At 36.4% G+C, this 19,359-nt stretch overlaps 1 long non-coding RNA gene across 3 annotated transcripts in view; it reads left to right on the top strand.

Annotated features, from left to right (window-relative positions):
* Positions 1 to 19,359, top strand: part of LOC105468261 (uncharacterized) — a 110,623-nt gene that overhangs the window by 71,580 nt on the left and 19,684 nt on the right. Inside the window, exons 7-9 of one of the 3 annotated variants that reach the window (XR_011609914.1) lie at positions 2,391 to 2,597; positions 11,394 to 11,540; positions 11,723 to 12,296. This is a non-coding gene — a long non-coding RNA (uncharacterized lncRNA). Of the gene's footprint in view, positions 1 to 2,390; positions 2,813 to 3,410; positions 3,453 to 11,393; positions 11,541 to 11,722; positions 12,297 to 19,359 lie in introns of those variants that run through there. The other 2 variants (XR_011609913.1, XR_011609915.1) reach the window with 2 other exon arrangements.

The following is a 19,359-nucleotide window of genomic DNA, read 5'->3' as shown; positions in this document are numbered from 1 at the left end:
AAGATAAAGGGGATTGTTTGTGTGCACTTGTCTTGTGAAAGCTATAGATCTACATGGAGTTCTTTTAAAAAATTATACTAGGCTGGTCGCAGTGGCTCAGGCCTGTAATCCCAGCACTGTGGGAGGACAAGGTGAGCAGACCACCTGAGGTCAGGTGTTCAAGACCAGCCTGACCAATATGGTGAAACCCTGTCTCTACTAAAAATACAAAAATTAGCTGGGCATTGTGGCATATGCCTGTAGTCCCAGCTACTCGGGAGGGTAAGGCTGGAGAATCCCTTTAACCCCAAGAGGTGGAGGTTGCAGTGAGCAAAGATGATGCCACTGCACTCCAGCCTGGGTGATAAATTGAGACTCAGTCTCAAATAATAATTATTAATAATAATAATGTGCTTAACCTAAGATATTATCCAAGCTCTGTTTTATTTTAACCTGAGTTTAAAACATACAAACAAACAAAAACCCTTTCCATTGTGAACAGTACTTATCTCTAGGATGAATCTATATTAAACAGTTTGTCAGCATTACATATGATATTGAAACTGTTTATGCTGAAGTCAGCAATAACTATACCTGCCACATTGCCAGAGGCAACATCCTGTTTTCCTTCTTGCCCTTCATCTCTCTAGCAGTTGACACTGTTTACTCAGTCTTCTTCCCTGAAAGTTTTTCTTTTTCTTTGCTTCTGTGAAACTCACCAATAAGCTCATTTTTATCCTTTTCTGTCATACATGGACCACTCTTATAAATTTGCTGTTTGTCTCTCTCTCTCTCTCTATATATATAGCTTATGTAGCTTCAAGAGCTATCATCGAAGTTTCTATTAGGGAGAAAGAGCTTGTGCTTAGGAGAATGTGATGGTATAATGTCCTACCTGAAGAGACACACACAAACACACTAAACTAGATTGTTATATTTCTTTTCTCTTCCTTTCTTCCTTTCTTCCTTTCTTCCTTTCTTCCTTTCTTCCTTTCTTCCTTTCTTCCTTTCTTCCTTTCTTTCTTTCTTTCTTTCTTTCTTTCTTTCTTTCTTTCTTTCTTTCTTTCTTTCTTTCTTTCTTTCTTTCTTTCTTTCTTTTTCTTTCTTTTTCAGGAATAGGGTCCTGCTCTGTCACCCAGGCTAGAGTGCAGTGGCAGGATATCAGCTCCTCACACCAGCCTTGAGTTCCTGGGCTCAAGCCATCCTCCCACTTCAGCTTCTTGAGCAGCTGGGACTACAGGCATGCACAACTTTGTCTGGCTAATATTTTTAAATTAATCTTGTAAAGATGAGGTCTCCCTATGTTGCCCAGGCCGCTCTCTAACTCCTGGGCTAAAGTGATCCTTCCACCTTGGCCTGCTCATGAGATTTCAAATTGGCAGGACAAATAGGAAAAAAGGGATGCTCGGGAAAAATTAAGGAAAGAAGAGAGGGAAAAAAGACAGAGTGGGGTATAGTAAGGACACAGTGAGCAGTGGTTGAAGAATCTTTAAGACCAAAAATGTGTAATACTTGATTAACATTGCTCATTTTGTTTTGAGTTAACTCTTCTCTTTAGTTAGTTATAATGTTACACATTCAGGATTAGGATGGCAGTTTTATTTTATTGTGTGTAGTTATATAAAGCAAAAAGCTGGGTTTTGTATTTTTGTTACTGAAAAAAATAATATTGTCAAGGTGCTGAACAAAGAAACAATCATGGCGTTGGAGCCAGAGATGACCATCTTGGAGTAGACTTTTTCCCTGGACATTGGCAGAAATCTGCAGAAAGAATTAGACTGTTCTTCCACAGCCTTCCCTGAATACCTTTACTTTCATAGTAATCACAGTCTCCAGAAGTTCTTCATCTATATGTTGCCCCTCTAGACTCCAAACTACTTTAGCACAGAAACCATGCCCTTTGATGCTAAAATAACACCCTGCTTATAGAAGCAGCTTAAAAATCAGCAACTACAGTACAGTAAAGTAGGTTTTAATGTTGGCTGACATAGGCCTTCTAGGTTTAAAGGAGGAGAGGCACAAGTAGGGCCAACAGTATTAACCTAGTTAAGAACTGGACCCAGGAGGTAAGCTACACTACAAATAATCACGTTCAAAAAATTGTGAAAAGCCCAGTTTCCTGGCAGGCAGTGTGATAAAGAGGCAAGAACACATATTTTGGAGTTATTCAGATTTATGTTTAAGCACTGGGTCTACCATTTACTGACTGTGCAATAGGTTACCACATACTTTTCTGAATTAAAATTTCTAGTTTAGCTAATCATATTTCATAAAGTTATGGAGAGAATTAAATTATTTAACATATGCAAAATGAGTCACTGTTCAAGTAAAGTAAATTTAATGCCTGGAACATTTTTACAGAAGTGAAACAATATTATAACAGCTGTAGACAAGCTTTGCTTACTTTACAGTTTCACCTGGAGCCAGTTGTGTGATGATGCAGCCGATTTTTTATTTATGTCTGAAAAGTGTATTGCTGAAGAACGGAAAACAAGTTTTACTTTCATTTGAAGAGCCCAACTTTTGTTGCCAAGGGCATAAAGCCAAATCATGTGGGCAAGCGGGAACCATACATTTGTGCTTACTGGGCTGTGCTTGGTGGGAGTTGTAGATTCCAGGTGAGTACAACCTTGGATTCAGCAGAAATGCTCGAAAGTACTACTCCCCCAAGACTTCATGAAATCAACTATTCATGAGAGAAAATAGAATGGGGAAAACAACTAAATTCATTTTCTTTAAAACATTTACTTTATATTACCTTATCCTCTAACTTACAGGAGATGATGAAAAGAAGTCTAAAATGTGCTTGAACTAAAGTGTTTGATTGTTGTTGGTAAGAGAAGAAATATATCTATAATTCATTTTGTAAAGCGTATTTCCCGTTACTTGCTACAAAGATAGCTGCCACCTCTAATTGTGTTTGTGTAGTTCCTTAATTTGCATGAAAGAAGATAACATAAATGAAAACTCAGGAGAAAAACTAATTCAGATTACTAGTCCAGGCAAGCTAATTTGTTATTCATTAAATGCTAATGAACCCAGCACCCTTGTTTTATTTGTCTCTTTCTATTTGAGATTTGAAAGGTCTTGTAACACAGTTAAAGTCTACAATAAACGGATATGTGAAATTAATGCACTGTTTTTCCTCTTCTTTCTGTTTGGTAGATATACAATTATTCCTGGACTAGGCAAACTAAATAAATCACTATGGAAAAGTATATTTCCTTTCTGTTTAAAAAGCTAAATTTAATCAAAATGAAGCTCTTCTCATTGTATATTGTCTTCAGTTTCCATATGACCTAGACATTCCATATGTCTATGCTATAGTCCAGCCTATTTTTTAAAAATCCAAAAATGAGATTGAGTTTAGGTAAATTGAAACATGTTATATTTATTTGTTTTTCTTACCATTCAAATGTTATTTTTAACAGGCTTTTTCTAAACATATTTTCTATGACTGTTTACTATAAAATGCAGCAGATAGAAGGTGATAGCATATGTATTCAGGGTAGGTTGGTTTTTTTCATTGTTTATTTGCTTTCTTAACCTAGTTATTATTAGGTTAGATTATTTATTAGTGAACTTGGCCATCATATAGAACTACTGAATTTACTTACCTTATATGTCATTTATTTACTACAAATTCTATGTGCTGTTATAGCTGTTACATTGCAATATAACATATGGTGAATACAGGATCAGAATTATATTTCAGTCATCACTGCTCATCTACAATCAGTATCACTTATGTTCATACTTCTTGTTAGCAATGTTTTTCTCATTTTTATAAAATCTGACTCATAAAGAGGTTTAAGAAAAGGAAAGAAGTTAAACTTTCTTTTCTTTGTAAACTTCATAGAATAGAATCAGATATCCACTAATATTCCATAAAGTAGGTTATTAAAATCACTTACAATGCTTGGTGGAAGGAGATAGTTTTAGTTTTTACCAGGGACCATTCACTCTGGTAGTTGATCAAACTCTCATTCTAAGATGTGACGTAGTTTGATCATGGAGGTACACCTATTTAACTCCTTTGCTGAAACAAATGACGTTCCGGAGGCCAGTCTATTATTTTTTTAGCCTGTTTTCTTTCTGGCATCCAGATGAGAGTGTTATTTAGTAATAATGAAAGACCAAAAAGAGAAAGAAGTTTCATTTCTTGCAATTTATGGTATTTTTTAACAAAACATCTTGCACAGACAATTCTAATAGCTACTGAAAAATGCTAACCAGTTTTATTTGTTTTACAGGCCACTTACAAAGGCCTCAACCTAAAACAACACAGAAATAGCTGCCACATCCAATAGGCAGCTAGACTTTTTAAAGAAAATCATAATTTTGGAGCATAGAGTCATGAGGATCGTTTAAGAGAAGGAGCATGAGCCTTACAGAAAGAAAGAAGGTTTTAACCCTGACTCAGTTACATACAAACCTTGTAATATTTTTAATCTATTTGTACCTCAGTTTCTTCAATTGTCAATTTGGAATAATTATACTTTATATCATTATTGTGTATTGGTTGAGAGCTCCGATGATTTCAACCTGCCCATCGTAGGCAGTGTGATTCACATTAGCTTTAACTTGAAAGTTTAACATATCACTCTCTGATCAAATCATTGTCTGTCTAAACAACCAAGGGCAGAGTTTTATCTACTATATTTGCTGCAGTATTTTAGCACCAGAAAACAGAGCTTAGTATGCAATATCATTCAATAAATATTTGTTAAATCAACAAATAGCTTACTAGCTAATCCTTAGTTATCATATTGTTGATTTTGCATAAATTTCAAAAGAGATTGGGAATTATAAATTATTGTGTTTCCAAAACCTCCTCTAATGGTATTTCTGTCTTAGGATATAATAAATATTGAGAATACCTTAAAAATGTAATATAAAAATGTATTTTTCCCATTCTACTTCCCTTTTTTAGAAATAATTTAATATTAATAATTAAGCTTGGTGAAATTATTATAGTGTGAAGCAATTTTGAAAATGATTAGTAACCGATAGACTTTAGAAATATTTTCTCAAAGCTATAGGTATACTACCACTAACTAAATAAACCTACTCTTCTTTACTGCACTTTGATTACTGCTGTTACTTCATAGAAAATGTGCATTGCAAGATGAGCTCTATTTTAAAACATATAAATGCCAATGCACCATCTACAACTCAGAAAAAAAGTAACAACACTCTTGATATCTTTGGCCTTATGGTCAAATGACATCTTGAAATCCTTAAAAAACTACTACCAGGAAAGAAAAATTGAGAAATTTTTCTCAATTGGTTCTGTTATGGATGTATTATGGACCCTGTGACCTACTGAAAGATTTTGACAAGTTCAATCTTCCAATGACGGAGAAATTTGTGATGGACTCTGATTTCATTGGGTTATTGGACACTGCAGCATTGTCTTTGTTTATCAAATTAGAGCAAATACTTTCATTTCTCCATAAAGGTTTATGGAAAGGCTAAAAGGTCATTTGTTGTATGATTATGGTTACTGCAATGACACAACTGCCACAGGCCACAGGTCACACATGTCACAGGTTTTTCTAAAGTTGAAATTGGAATCCAACTTAAGAAATTGTGAGTCCCTGAAAATGAGCACTAGATGCTTTCTTTTTTTCTTTATTACTTTCTCTTTTCTTTCTTTTTCTCTGCCAGTTGACAATTCCTTCTCTACCCATCCTTCATCCTTGTACTAAAGAGAGCTCCCCTCAGATAATTTCACCCTCATTCCTCTCAGATCAAAACCTGGGAAGTGACAAAAACCTTCAAATAAATATTTACATATAAGAAGAGAGAACTTGTTCCTGCTTACTGTCTGCAACCTTGTGGCAACATTATGAACTTGATAGGAACAAAGGGCTAGGCAGTTCTCCAGATTTCTGCTGGCCCATAGGGCACAGAAAGGCAGCAACAACAGTGTCTCTATGTGGGCTGACAGACTTGGAGACAGCAGAACACAAAATGCATTGTCTAAATAACCTGAAGTCATGGAGAGCTGCGATGATGTTTAATGCATGAATGCAGAGGGACCATGACATGATGCTCAATCACCAGATGTCATAAGTTATATCATAGCTAGGGACATCTAAGACAGATCCTGGATTCCAAGGCCTCATAGGATGACCTACAGGATGACTCAACTGGAGATCATTTTTTTTCTTTTAGTTTAGTCTGTAATTATCTCCAGATTCTTGCCATACCCTCATAACTGCCTTCTTTCATCTCTATTTCTCAAATTCTTCTTCTAAATCAATATGTAGTCTCCAAACTTAATTAATTGCATACCTTCGTATTCAATCTTCACCTCACTGGTAAAAATATATTGAGCTCTCTGACACTCTATATTTTTATATAGTGTATACATATTTTATTATGCTACTATATTATAGATCAGTAAAATAATGCACATTTTGTGAAGAGAGTGACATAAACGAATTCAATCTTTCTCTCTCTTATTATCATAACTTACATACTTTTCATCTCTTACAGAATAAATGATAAGATTCTAGCATATCCTGACTTGCCCTTCTATGGTTTGATTCTCCAACCTCATCTCATACTAATCCATCTTTCTCTCCTTATTTATGTTCAAGAAATACATAACTTGTTGAGTTTTCTTCAAGGATAACTATGAGTACAAATACTAGCTGATATATGTTTTATACTGTATTAAATTAATTGTGTATTCCTTGTACCCTGACTAGACTATAAGCTTCTTTTGGAATGGGTCCTGGTCATCTCTCTCTCTTTCTTCCTCAAAAGTTAGTTTGTCAAATATAGTGAGCACCCAATATACACTTTTATTTTCTACTTTTGGCAAAAAAAAAAAAAAAAAAAAAAAAATCTGAGCACATGCATATTCAAAGTCCATGAATGAGCATAAATTTATGGTAATGCCTACGTGCTCATTTTATTAATACTTACATATGTCATCTTTTATTATTACAATAAATGGGGCTCTGCTGATACCTGAATAGGAGGAAAATAAATATACAGACTCACAAAAGAAATACTCTTTATTTGATCAAGAACCAATGAACAACTAAGCACTCATTAAATAACAAAATTATGCAACAATTTAAAATGTTTTTAGAAAAAGCCTAAATCTATGAAAAAAATAGCAAACATATCATACATGCACTCTGATTACACCTCTATAAAAAGATATATGCAAAAATAAAAATTATGAGATTTAATAATTAAGAATTAATATTTAGAACATTTATTTTTAAATATATATTTTGACATATCTTTCTCATGGTATCATAAATTATAAAATAAAAAGATTTAATGAAGTATTTGTAATGGACAATTTTATTGCACAGCTTCCTTTGAGAGATTCTCTAAAACTGGAACCATAATAAATGTTATAAAAACTATATGAACCCATAAATCTCCTTAACAAAAAATAAGTTTATAAGAAACAAACATATGAACACATTACTCATATAATGTTTGCGATCCTAAGGGAAGAAATTTGTGAACCCGAAAAATTAGACTACTGCAAATAATTTCTCTTGACATTCATTCCTACTTGTAATTAATATATTTTAATTCTATTACTGTAAGTCACCCATGCTTCTTTGTTCTTTTTTAATTCTAAGTAGCTTGGCCAACACAGAAAGAAGACACAAGTAAAGTTTGGGGCTAGAAAAGCACTATTCACTTACATTGTTACTTTGTGGGCCTATAATACTAAAGGGAATAGAACAATGCACGATCCTGGCATCAAAGGAATAAGAGAAAATTGTTATTTATCTTTGTCTAATTAGAAATAAAGGATCAAAATCCAGATAACATAATTTATAAAGAAAGTATAACCTTACTCACTTCAACTTCCAGGATCAGGTTAGCAGCAGTTACAGTTCAAAGAATTCTGAAGATTGGAATTACAAAGGTGAGCCTTTTAGTGTACAAAGATCCTTTGGCAAAGACCCTTTTATCACATTACATATTTAATTTAAAAAAGAACATTGACCCTGTCTACACTTATACTATATTTTTAATCTAAATAAATAGCTTTCATTTATTTTTTTTTAATGATCTAAATTGTTCTCTATTGTCTTATGGGCATTAGAAGTACTTTTCCATACAACACTTTTTACTTTTTCTAAAGGAGTTATTTTTTCTCCTGCTTTTGGTCATTAATTAGGAAGGAAAATTTTAATGACCAAACAATGATAACAGATTTTTCTTCTTCCATTGTTATTTGTGAGATGGGTAAAACTCTTATTTTTGCAGAGCTCAGGAGAAAGGAGAATGAGTTCTGGTTCTTATTTGATTGACTAGCCCTGTGTGAATACAACTTAAATGTCAAGGGATGTTTAACACCACTAGTGCATCATACAACATCATTTTGTACTATAATATGTAATCATTGTGACTTCTACAAAAAGAAGGGTATTTTTTTCCTTAAAATTTTGCTTATATTATTGTCACCTAGGGACATTTTTTGATTGTTTTTGAGACAGACTCTTGCTCTGTTGCCCAGGCTGGAGTGCAATGGCACAATCTAGGCTCACTATACCCTCCACCTCCTGGGTTCAAGCAATTCTCCTGCCCTAGCCTCCCAAGTAGCTGGGATTACAGGTGTGTGCCACCACACCTGGCTAATTTTTTGTATTTTTAGTAGAGATTGGGGTTTCTCCATGTTGGTCAGACTGGTCTTGAACTCCCGATCTCAGGTGATCCGCCCGCCTCGACCTCCCAAAGTACTGGAATTACAGTCGTGACTCACTGCGCTTAGTCTCTGGGGACATTTTAGAACTAAAATAGGAAATAGTTTCACCTAAAATGAACAAAACATTCCAGCACATCAAGAATATAGAATCTGCTTGGCAACCACTGCCAAATGGTGCAATTTACTAACATTGTAGGATCATACAGAACTATAAGTCCTCTTTGACAAAAGAAAAAAAAATTGAAGAATAGTATGCTTTTTGGTAAATGGATGTTTGGTATACTAGGGAATTATATATGTTTGTGTATATATATTATATGAAATATATATATAGAGAGAAAGAGCAATTGCTCTATATTCAAAAAGAAGATAAAAACATATGAAAATTAAAAGTTCCAATGATATAGAAAATAAAATTGGTAATAAAACTTTTTCTACCTTGGAAGTTAAATAGACTATAGACAAAAGTCATTTGCTTCATACAGTTAGTCGGGTTTGTCCTGCTTTATTTTGTTTGTTTTTACAGCTTTTAAATAACGATAAAACGTTCTAAAGTCTCTCACAACTGTTCTTCCCAACCGTATATATGTGTTGAGGCCCTATAGTGGTTACTGTGGTGGTCTTATTGCAATCATCCACAACTTAGAGCCTAAGAAGAATTCTTGTAATTTCACTCGTTGTTCTCAGGTTTACTTATCCAGATTCTCACAAAGTGTGGTGGCATGACTTTTATGGGTATTTGTTGTTGGTTTCTGGTTTCTGTGATTCATAAGATCCTGTGCCATTAACACTTTATGGTTTCATATTAATCTTGATGCCGTGGCAATATATAGGCTAGTCTTGATGTACTCTAGAGTTGCCTGAATATATATAATAAGTTGAGTTGTCTTGTTACCAAGTTTCAATGAGGAGGTTGCTGGTAGGATTTTCTGTGCTATGCTGATTGTCTCTGTCTCCATCCCTCTTTTCAGGGATTTGAGGGATATATATACTGTATTCTTGCTATCAGAAATGGTCCATAATGTTTTTTCTTGGCTTCTATGTTACTGATTTTTAGTTTTCTATTGGATAGACATTTTAAATTCTAGTGATCTAAAGCTACACATTTTATCTCTTCTACTAAAGCTTGCTCTTAAATTTTCCTTATATATACTTAATTTTAAATTATAAAGATAATCAGGAGATATAGCCTCATCCCAAACAATATTAGAGCTGATAAACATTTTACAATATCAGAACATTGATAAACATTTTACGTGTTGCTGCTATACAATGTTTTCATTGTGTTAATTTTTATGTTTTTATATTTATTATTGCTTTATACACTCCACACTCTAGGAATTTCTTTAGTCTCCTCCCTCTATATCTAATTCTCTACTTTTTAAAGTACATGTACATTTTTTAATTGGAAAGTTACCAGTGATAAACATATTTTGATAGAAAAAAAAATTTTATTTTTGTCTTTTTTTTCCCCTAGAGCTTTAAAGATATCCAGTTGGATTCTAGTTGCTCGTGGAAACTTTGTCATATACCTAATTTTTATTTCATACCTATGATTGTTTGTAAGATCTTTATTTTTAGTACTCTAAAATTTCACTAAGACATTGGTACAGCCAGGGTCCCCAGGGAAACTCCAACCAGCCTGTGCACTAAGAGTGCAAACTGGGGTGATGCCGTGGAAGTTTGATCCATTTGCAGTGGGGTGAAGCCTGGTCCCTCCTCTTCCTCGGTGGTATCTGGGATTCAAACTTTGAGGCAGGAAGCTCACCAGCAGTGACTCTGGCTTTATGAAGGATCCCTACTTCCCTTTTTTTCCCTTTCACCCAATAAAAACCTGCCTTACCTTTCAAATTGTCTGTGAGTCTAATTTTTTGTGGCCCTGTGATAAGGACCCCATCTTTAGCTGAACTAAGAAAATGTCCTGCAATATTTCAGAAAATGTTGCAACATAGGGTCGAGAAGCAGTGACTGAGCTGCAAACCAAGCAATATTTTCCCCTCTTGCTTCTAAGTCTTTTCATCCTTGGACTTCTGAGGGTAGGGGAAACCATGCCTTCACCCCATCACTCCTGAGGGTCAGGAAGGTCGATGTTGGTCTCCATGGCTCGCTGATTCCCATCACCTGGGAGGATTTGCAGAATAATTGCTCAAAACTAGAATATTGATCCAGATTTCTACATTACCCATCCCTTTTGTTCTTTCTGAGCTGCAGCCGGAGACTGCTGGTTGGTTCACAGGAACCAGCAGGATTAGCCTAAATTGTAGGAGAAAACTTAAAAACAAGTAATCCATGTAGAATTTAATGACAAATGTATGATAAGGTTTGAAATATAATTTCTCTCTCTCCAGTCCTTATGTTTATTAAAATAACAAATCATAATAGGACCAAGTTGTTTGCAAAATAGACTTTAATTTTATACTTGGCTTGATTATTTGCATAAAGTGCAGCAAGAAATAGAGTAACTATTTCTATATAGGCCTTTTGGATTGGCTTTCATGGAATTCTGTTCTACAAGGCGAGCCCAGCCATGGGTTTGTAACCTCAAATACCTATGAGTTAGATGATTCTCTCCTCTTAAGGTCCCAAGATAAACTTGGAGCTTGTTGAAAAGTGACATTCTTTACTGACCACAGATCAGAGCCCTGTATAGGGACTGTGTAGACAAAGGTATGAGGCCAGTCTCATTTTTCCTTTCTCTTCCTCTGTTCTCTCTTCACAGATAGGTAATTGTGTCTCTGTACTACAGGACACTCCCCTCGGATGCCTCCTCCAAACTGGAAAGAGCTAATTTCCCAAACGTTAAACTGGTTGGCTTAAGATTAGGGTCAGCGAAGGAAATCCAGAAGCCCAACATGCTGCCAAAAGGGTAAAGGTTTTTTTTTTGTTTGTTTTGTTTTGTTTTGTTTTTACCAGTCAGGCTTTTGGCCTCCCTCTCTCTCTGCAAACTGGTAAAAGGCCTCCAGATTTTTGAGCTGTCCTTACATGTTCCCTTGTTTCATTTTGATAACATGTTTTCTAATAACCTCGTTTGTCTTTTCTTGCCTTCAGGCCATCAAATGCCAAATGGTCATGCAACCAAAGCCTCTGATGATAGCCCCTTCTACTGTGTACCCTTAGAAAGATCTCTGAGGAAGCTCTTAATGTTATTTTCCCCAAAACAGCGCCCCCTGTCAGCAGGAAGCAGTTAAGATTTGTCTTTGTACTTACCCTTATTCTAAGGGCATTTAGATGTACTTCTTTAGAGAAGGGCAATGAGATAGCCAGGTGAAAGGGGATCCCCAGAGAAACTCCAACTAGCCTGCGCACTGGGAGGAATGTGCACTGGGGTGGAGCCACAGAAATTTGCACCGTTTGCAGCGGGGAGGAGCCTGGACCCTCCTCTTTCTAGGTGCTACCTGGGATTCAAACTGTGAAGTGGGAAGCACACCAGCAGGGACCTAGCTTTTTGGACGGTCTCTGTTCCCCTTTCTTTCCCTTTTTACCCAATAAAAACCTGCCTTACTCACCCTTCACATTGTCTGCAAGCCTAATCTTTCGTGTCCCTCTGATAATAACCCCGTCTTTAGCTGAACTGAGGAAAAGTCCCACAACAGTACGTTCAGATGTTGACTTTTATTAATTCATTCTGCTTGTAGCTTGTTATGCTTTTTTACATTGCAACGTCTTCAATTCTGGTAAATGCTATGTCATTATATCTGAAAATTTTGTTCTTTTTTTTACTATAACTGTAAATACTTCGTTAAATAAATTTAATATACATAACTATATATTTTTTGAACTAAGACATATCAAATATATATATTTGGATTTGTCTTATTTCATTTTGTGTTGCTATAAAGGAACACCTGAGGCTGGGCAATTCATTTAAAAAAAAGGTTTATTTGGCAAATAATTTCAAATGGATGGGAAGTTCAAGTTTGTACATTTGCATCTGGTGAGAGCCTCAGGCTTCTTCCATTTGTGGCAGAAGGAAAAGGGTATTCAGTGTGTACAGAGATAACATAGTGAGAGAGGAAGCGAGACAGAGAGAGAAGATATGCTAGTTTCTTTTTAACAACCTGCTGTCATGGGAACTGACAGAGTGAGAACACACTGACCCTTTCCCCTATTTCAGGGAGGGCTTTATTCTATTAATGTGGGATGTCCCCTCAGGATCTAAACACCTTCCATTAAAACCCACTTTCAACACTAAGGAAGCCAAATTTCTACATGAGATTTGATGGAGACAAACAAACTATATTCCACCTATAGCAGAATTTTATCATTCTAACCACTATTTCTGTTAACCTGTATTTTTATATCTTCCATCACTTTATCTCACGGTTTTATTCTGGAAAGTAATTTGAGATGTATTTTAATTCAGTATTTATTTTTGAATCTTTTCCTTAATCTATTTTTGTCTTTTTACTTAAATTTTTCATGTCCCATTTGAGATTCTCCCCTCTGTTATCCACTCAACTGAGTATTACTACTATAATAAGACAAGACTTCTTTTTTGTCATAGTGACTTCTATTTCCTATGAGTAGGTCTTTCTTTGTCTTCCCAATATTGTCTGAAACTTGACAAAATTACGAAATCATGGGCACTAATTTATATTTTAAAAAATGCCTTACAGTATAGAAGTTGGGCATATTGTTCTTAACTAATATGAAGTTCTTCATGGCAGTTTCTTCCTAGAAGTGCAATGGCAGCTTGAGCATATAAAGTTTAAAAAGGTGTTTCAGAACATGCTTGTTCACTTTCACAGATACCTTTGCTTATTTTTCATTGATTGCAAGTCTTTATTTAATATGTATGTACTTAAAATATTCATATTGTTATTCCTAGCAGATTGCTCAATGATTAATATAAGAATAACAATACTTGAAAGTAAAATTATACTCTTAGTTGTTTCTGATGTCTCTTGCTCATGTGGCCTTGTTATCTTAGATGTTTGCAATATTGTCTTATGAAGTCCTTCTATTAAATTTTATCTGGGAGAAACCTGTGATGGTGTGGGTTGAGAGTTGGAGTGTATCTCCGTAGTAGATTGTGGTTTAATTTCATGAGACATCTTAGGAGTTCAAAAGCCAATGACCATTTTTATGTTAATTTCATGGCCTATATGTGCTTAAAGCATGTCGAGGCCAAACTTGAAGAAGTAAAGGCTGAGCAGAAATTTTGAGTTTTCTGAGAAGACTGCTTTTTCTTGTTCTCACCTAGAGCCTATGCAGGTACAGTGCAGCTTACGGTTTCCATGCACTTACTGTCTACCTACTTTTCAAGGTTTATAGACACTTGGGGTTCCTGGTTTATATTCAGTGATCTTATTTTCTACCTTATGTCCTAGATGGGCACAAGAACTAATCTCCTGGGTCTTGGGGGTATGTAATCCCCTTCTAATGTGTATTCTTATCCCCTGACACCTGGGGCATGTCAGGATAAACTTATCAGCTTTTCTGAGTAGGTCTCAGTTTTCACATTATTTCTGGAACTAGAAACTTACTTTTCAAGTCTTTTTTTTTTTTTTTTTTTTTATTATTATTATTATACTTTAAGTTGTAGGGTACATGTGCATAACATGCAGGTTTGTTACATATGTATACTTGTGCCTTGTTGGTGTGCTGCACCCATCAACTCGTCATTTACATCAGGTATAACTCCCAATGCAATCCCTCCCCCCTCCCCCCTCCCCCCTCCCCCCTCCCCCCCCCCATGATAGGCCCCGGTGTGTGATGTTCCCCTTCCTGAGTCCGAGTGATCTCATTGTTCAGTTCCCACCTATGAGTGAGAACATGCGGTGTTTGGTTTTCTGTTCTTGTGATAGTTTGCTAAGAATGATGGTTTCCAGCTGCATCCATGTCCCTACAAAGGACACAAACTCATCCTTTTTGATGGCTGCATAGTATTCCATGGTGTATATGTGCCACATTTTCTTAATCCAATCTGTCACTGATGGACATTTGGGTTGATTCCAAGTCTTTGCTATTGTGAATAGTGCCGCAATAAACATATGTGTGCATGTGTCTTTATAGCAGCATAATTTATAATCCTTTGGGTATATACCCAGTAATGGGATGGCTGGGTCATATGGTACATCTAGTTCTAGATCCTTGAGGAATCGCCATACTGTTTTCCATAATGGTTGAACTAGTTTACAATCCCACCAACAGTGTAAAAGTGTTCCTATTTCTCCACATCCTCTCCAGCACCTGTTGTTTCCTGACTTTTTAATGATCGCCATTCTAACTGGTGTGAGATGGTATCTCATTGTGGTTTTGATTTGCATTTCTCTGATGGCCAGTGATGAGGAGCATTTTTTCATGTGTCTGTTGGCTGTATGAATGTCTTCTTTTGAGAAATGTCTGTTCATATCCTTTGCCCACTTTTTGATGGGGTTGTTTGTTTTTTTCTTGTAAATTTGTTTGAGTTCTTTGTAGGTTCTGGATATTAGCCCTTTGTCAGATGAGTAGATTGCAAAAATTTTCTCCCATTCTGTAGGTTGCCTGTTCACTCTGATGGTAGTTTCTTTTGCTGTGCAGAAGCTCTTTAGTTTAATGAGATCCCATTTGTCAATTTTGGCTTTTGCTGCCGTTGCTTTTGGTGTTTTAGACATGAAGTCTTTGCCCATGCCTATGTCCTGAATGGTACTACCTAGGTTTTCCTCTAGGATTTTTATGGTATTAGGTCTAACATTTAAGTCTCTAATCCATCTTGAATTAATTTTCGTATAAGGAGTAAGGAAAGGATCCAGTTTCAGCTTTCTACTTACGGCTAGCCAATTTTCCCAGCACCATTTATTAAATAGGGAATCCTTTCCCCATTTCTTGTTTCTCTCAGGTTTGTCAAAGATCAGATGGCTGTAGATGTGTGGTATTATTTCTGAGGACTCTGTTCTGTTCCATTGGTCTATATCTCTGTTTTGGTACCAGTACCATGCTGTTTTGGTTACTGTAGCCTTGTAGTATAGTTTGAAGTCAGGTAGCGTGATGCCTCCAGCTTTGTTCTTTTGACTTAGGATTGTCTTGGAGATGCGGGCTCTTTTTTGGTTCCATATGAACTTTAAAGCAATTTTCCAATTCTGTGAAGAAACTCGTTGGTAGCTTGATGGGGATGGCATTGAATCTATAAATAACCTTGGGCAGTATGGCCATTTTCACGATATTGATTCTTCCTATCCATGAGCATGGTATGTTCTTCCATTTGTTTGTGTCCTCTTTGATTTCACTGAGCAGTGGTTTGTAGTTCTCCTTGAAGAGGTCCTTTACATCCCTTGTAAGTTGGATTCCTAGGTATTTGATTCTCTTGGAAGCAATTGTGAATGGAAGTTCATTCCTGATTTGGCTCTCTGTTTGTCTGTTACTGGTGTATAAGAATGCTTGTGATTTTTGCACATTAATTTTGTATCCTGAGACTTTGCTGAAATTGCTTATCAGCTTAAGGAGATTTTGGGCTGAGACAATGGGGTTTTCTAAATATACAATCATGTCATCTGCAAACAGGGACAATTTGACTTCTTCTTTTCCTAACTGAATACCCTTGATTTCTTTCTCTTGCCTAATTGCCCTAGCCAGAACTTCCAGCACTATGTTGAATAGGAGTGGTGAGAGAGGGCATCCCTGTCTTGTGCCAGTTTTCAAAGGGAATTTTTCCAGTTTTTGCCCATTCAGTATGATATTGGCTGTGGGTTTGTCATAGATAGCTCTTATTATTTTGAGGTACGTTCCATCAATACCGAATTTATTGAGCGTTTTTAGCATGAAGGGCTGTTGAATTTTGTCAAAAGCCTTTTCTGCATCTATTGAGATAATCATGTGGTTCTTGTCTTTGGTTCTGTTTATATGCTGGATTATGTTTATTGATTTGCGAATGTTGAACCAGCCTTGCATCCCAGGGATGAAGCCCACTTGATCATGGTGGATAAGCTTTTTGATGTGTTGCTGAACCCGGTTTGCCAGTATTTTATTGAGGATTTTTGCATCGATGTTCATCAGGGATATTGGTCTAAAATTCTCTTTTTTTGTTGTGTCTCTGCCAGGCTTTGGTATCAGAATGATGTTGGCCTCATAAAATGAGTTAGGGAGGATTCCCTCTTTTTCTATTGATTGGAATAGTTTCTGAAGGAATGGTACCAACTCCTCCTTGTACCTCTGGTAGAATTCAGCTGTGAATCCATCTGGTCCTGGACTTTTTTTGGTTGGTAGGCTATTAATTATTGCCTCAATTTCAGAGCCTACTATTGGTCTATTCAGGGATTCAACTTCTTCCTGGTTTAGTCTTGGAAGAGTGTAAGTGTCCAGGAAATTATCCATTTCTTCTAGATTTTCCAGTTTATTTGCGTAGAGGTTTATAGTATTCTCTGATGGTAGTTTGTATTTCTGTGGGGTCGGTGGTGATATCCCCTTTATCATTTTTAATTGCATAGATTTGATTCTTCTCTCTTTTCTTCTTTATTAGTCTGGCTAGTGGTCTGTCAATTTTGTTGATCTTTTCAAAAAACCAACTCCTAGATTCATTGATTTTTTGGAGAGTTTTTTGTGTCTCTATCTCCTTCAGTTCTGTCTGATCTTAGTTATTTCTTGCCTTCTGCTAGCTTTCGAATGTGTTTGCTCTTGCTTCTCTAACTCTTTTAATTGTGATGTTAGAGTGTCAATTTTAGATCTTTCCTGCTTTCTCTTGTGGGCATTTAGTGCTATAAATTTCCCTCTACACACTGCTTTAAATGTGTCCCAGAGATTCTGTTATGTTGTATCTTTGTTCTCATTGGTTTCAAAGAACATCTTTATTTCTGCCTTCATTTCGTTATGTACCCAGTAGTCATTCAGGAGCAGGTTGTTCAGTTTCCATGTAGTTGAGCGGTTTTGATTGAGTTTCTTAGTCCTGAGTTCTAGTTTGATTGCACTGTGGTCTGAGAGACAGTTTGTTATAATTTCCGTTCTTGTACATTTGCTGAGGAGTGCTTTACTTCCAATTACGTGGTCAATTTTGGAGTAAGTACGATGTGGTGCTGAGAAGAATGTATATTCTGTTGATTTGGGGTGGAGAGTTCTGTAGATGTCTATTAGGTCTGCTTGCTGCAGAGATGAGTTCAATTCCTGGATATCCTTGTTAACTTTCTGTCTCGTTGATCTGTCTAATGTTGACAGTGGAGTGTTGAAGTCTCCCATTATTATTGTATGGGAGTCTAAGTCTCTTTGTAAGTCTCTAAGGACTTGCTTGATGAATCTGGGTGCTCCTGTATTGGGTGCATATATATTTAGGATAGTTAGCTCTTCCTGTTGAATTGATCCCTTTACCATTATGTAATGGCCTTCTTTGTCTCTTTTGATCTTTGATGGTTTAAAGTCTGTTTTATCAGAGACTAGTATTGCAACCCCCGCTTTTTTTTGTTCTCCATTTGCTTGGTAAATCTTCCTCCATCCCTTTATTTTGAGCCTATGTATGTCTCTGCGTGTGAGATGGGTCTCCTGAATACAGCAGACTGATGGGTCTTGACTCTTTATCCAGTTTGCCAGTCTGTGTCTTTTAATTGGCGCATTTAGTCCATTTACATTTAAGGTTAAGATTGTTATGTGTGACGTTGATCCTGCCATTATGATATTAACTGGTTATTTTGCTCGTTAGTTGATGCAGTTTCTTCCTAGCCTCGATGGTCTTTACATTTTGGCATGTTTCTGCAATGGCTGGTACCGGTTGTTCCTTTCCATGTTTAGTGCTTCCTTCAGGATCTCTTGTAAGGCAGGCCTAGTGGTGACAAAATCTCTAAGCATTTGCTTATCTGTAAAGGATTTTATTTCTCCTTCACTTATGAAACTTAGTTTGGCTGGATATGAAATTCTGGGTTTAAAATTCTTTTCTTTAAGAATGTTGAATATTGGCCCCACTCTCTTCTGGCTTGGAGAGTTTCTGCCGAGAGATCTGCTGTTAGTCTGATGGGCTTCCCTTTGTGGGTAACCCGACCTTTCTCTCTGGCTGCCCTTAAGATTTTTTCCTTCATTTCAACTTTGGTGAACCTGGCAATTATGTGTCTTGGAGTTGCTCTTCTCGAGGAGTATCTTTGTGGCGTTCTCTGTATTTCCTGGATTTGAATGTTGGCCTGCCCTACTAGGTTGGGGAAGTTCTCCTGGATGATATCCTGAAGAGTGTTTTCCAACTTGGTTCCATTTTCCCCCTCACTTTCAGGCACCCCAATCAGACGTAGATTTGGTCTTTTTACATAATCCCATACTTCTTGCAGGCTTTGTTCATTTCTTTTTGTTCTTTTTTCTTTTGGTTTCTCTTCTCGCTTCATTTCATTCATTTGATCCTCAATCGCTGATACTCTTTCTTCCAGTTGATCGAGTCGGTTACTGAAGCTTGTGCATTTGTCACGTATTTCTCGTGTCATGGTTTTCATCTCTTTCATTTCGTTTAGGACCTTCTCTGCATTAATTACTCTAGCCATCAGTTCTTCCACTTTTTTTTCAAGATTTTTAGTTTATTTGCGCTGGGTACGTAATTCCTCCTTTAGCTCTGAGAAATTTGATGGACTGAAGCCTTCTTCTCTCATCTCGTCAAAGTCATTCTCCGTCCAGCTTTGATCCGTTGCTGGCGATGAGCTGCGCTCCTTTGCCGGGGGAGATGCGCTCTTATTTTTTGAATTTCCAGCTTTTCTGCCCTGCTTTTTCCCCATCTTTGTGGTTTTATCTGCCTCTGGTCTTTGATG

The sequence above is a fragment of the Macaca nemestrina genome, chromosome 11 (genome assembly GCF_043159975.1).
Source record: "Macaca nemestrina isolate mMacNem1 chromosome 11, mMacNem.hap1, whole genome shotgun sequence".
Classification (NCBI taxonomy): Eukaryota; Metazoa; Chordata; class Mammalia; order Primates; family Cercopithecidae; genus Macaca; species Macaca nemestrina.
Note: the sequence above shows the minus strand (reverse complement) of the source record. Positions and strands in the feature narration are given on the sequence as shown.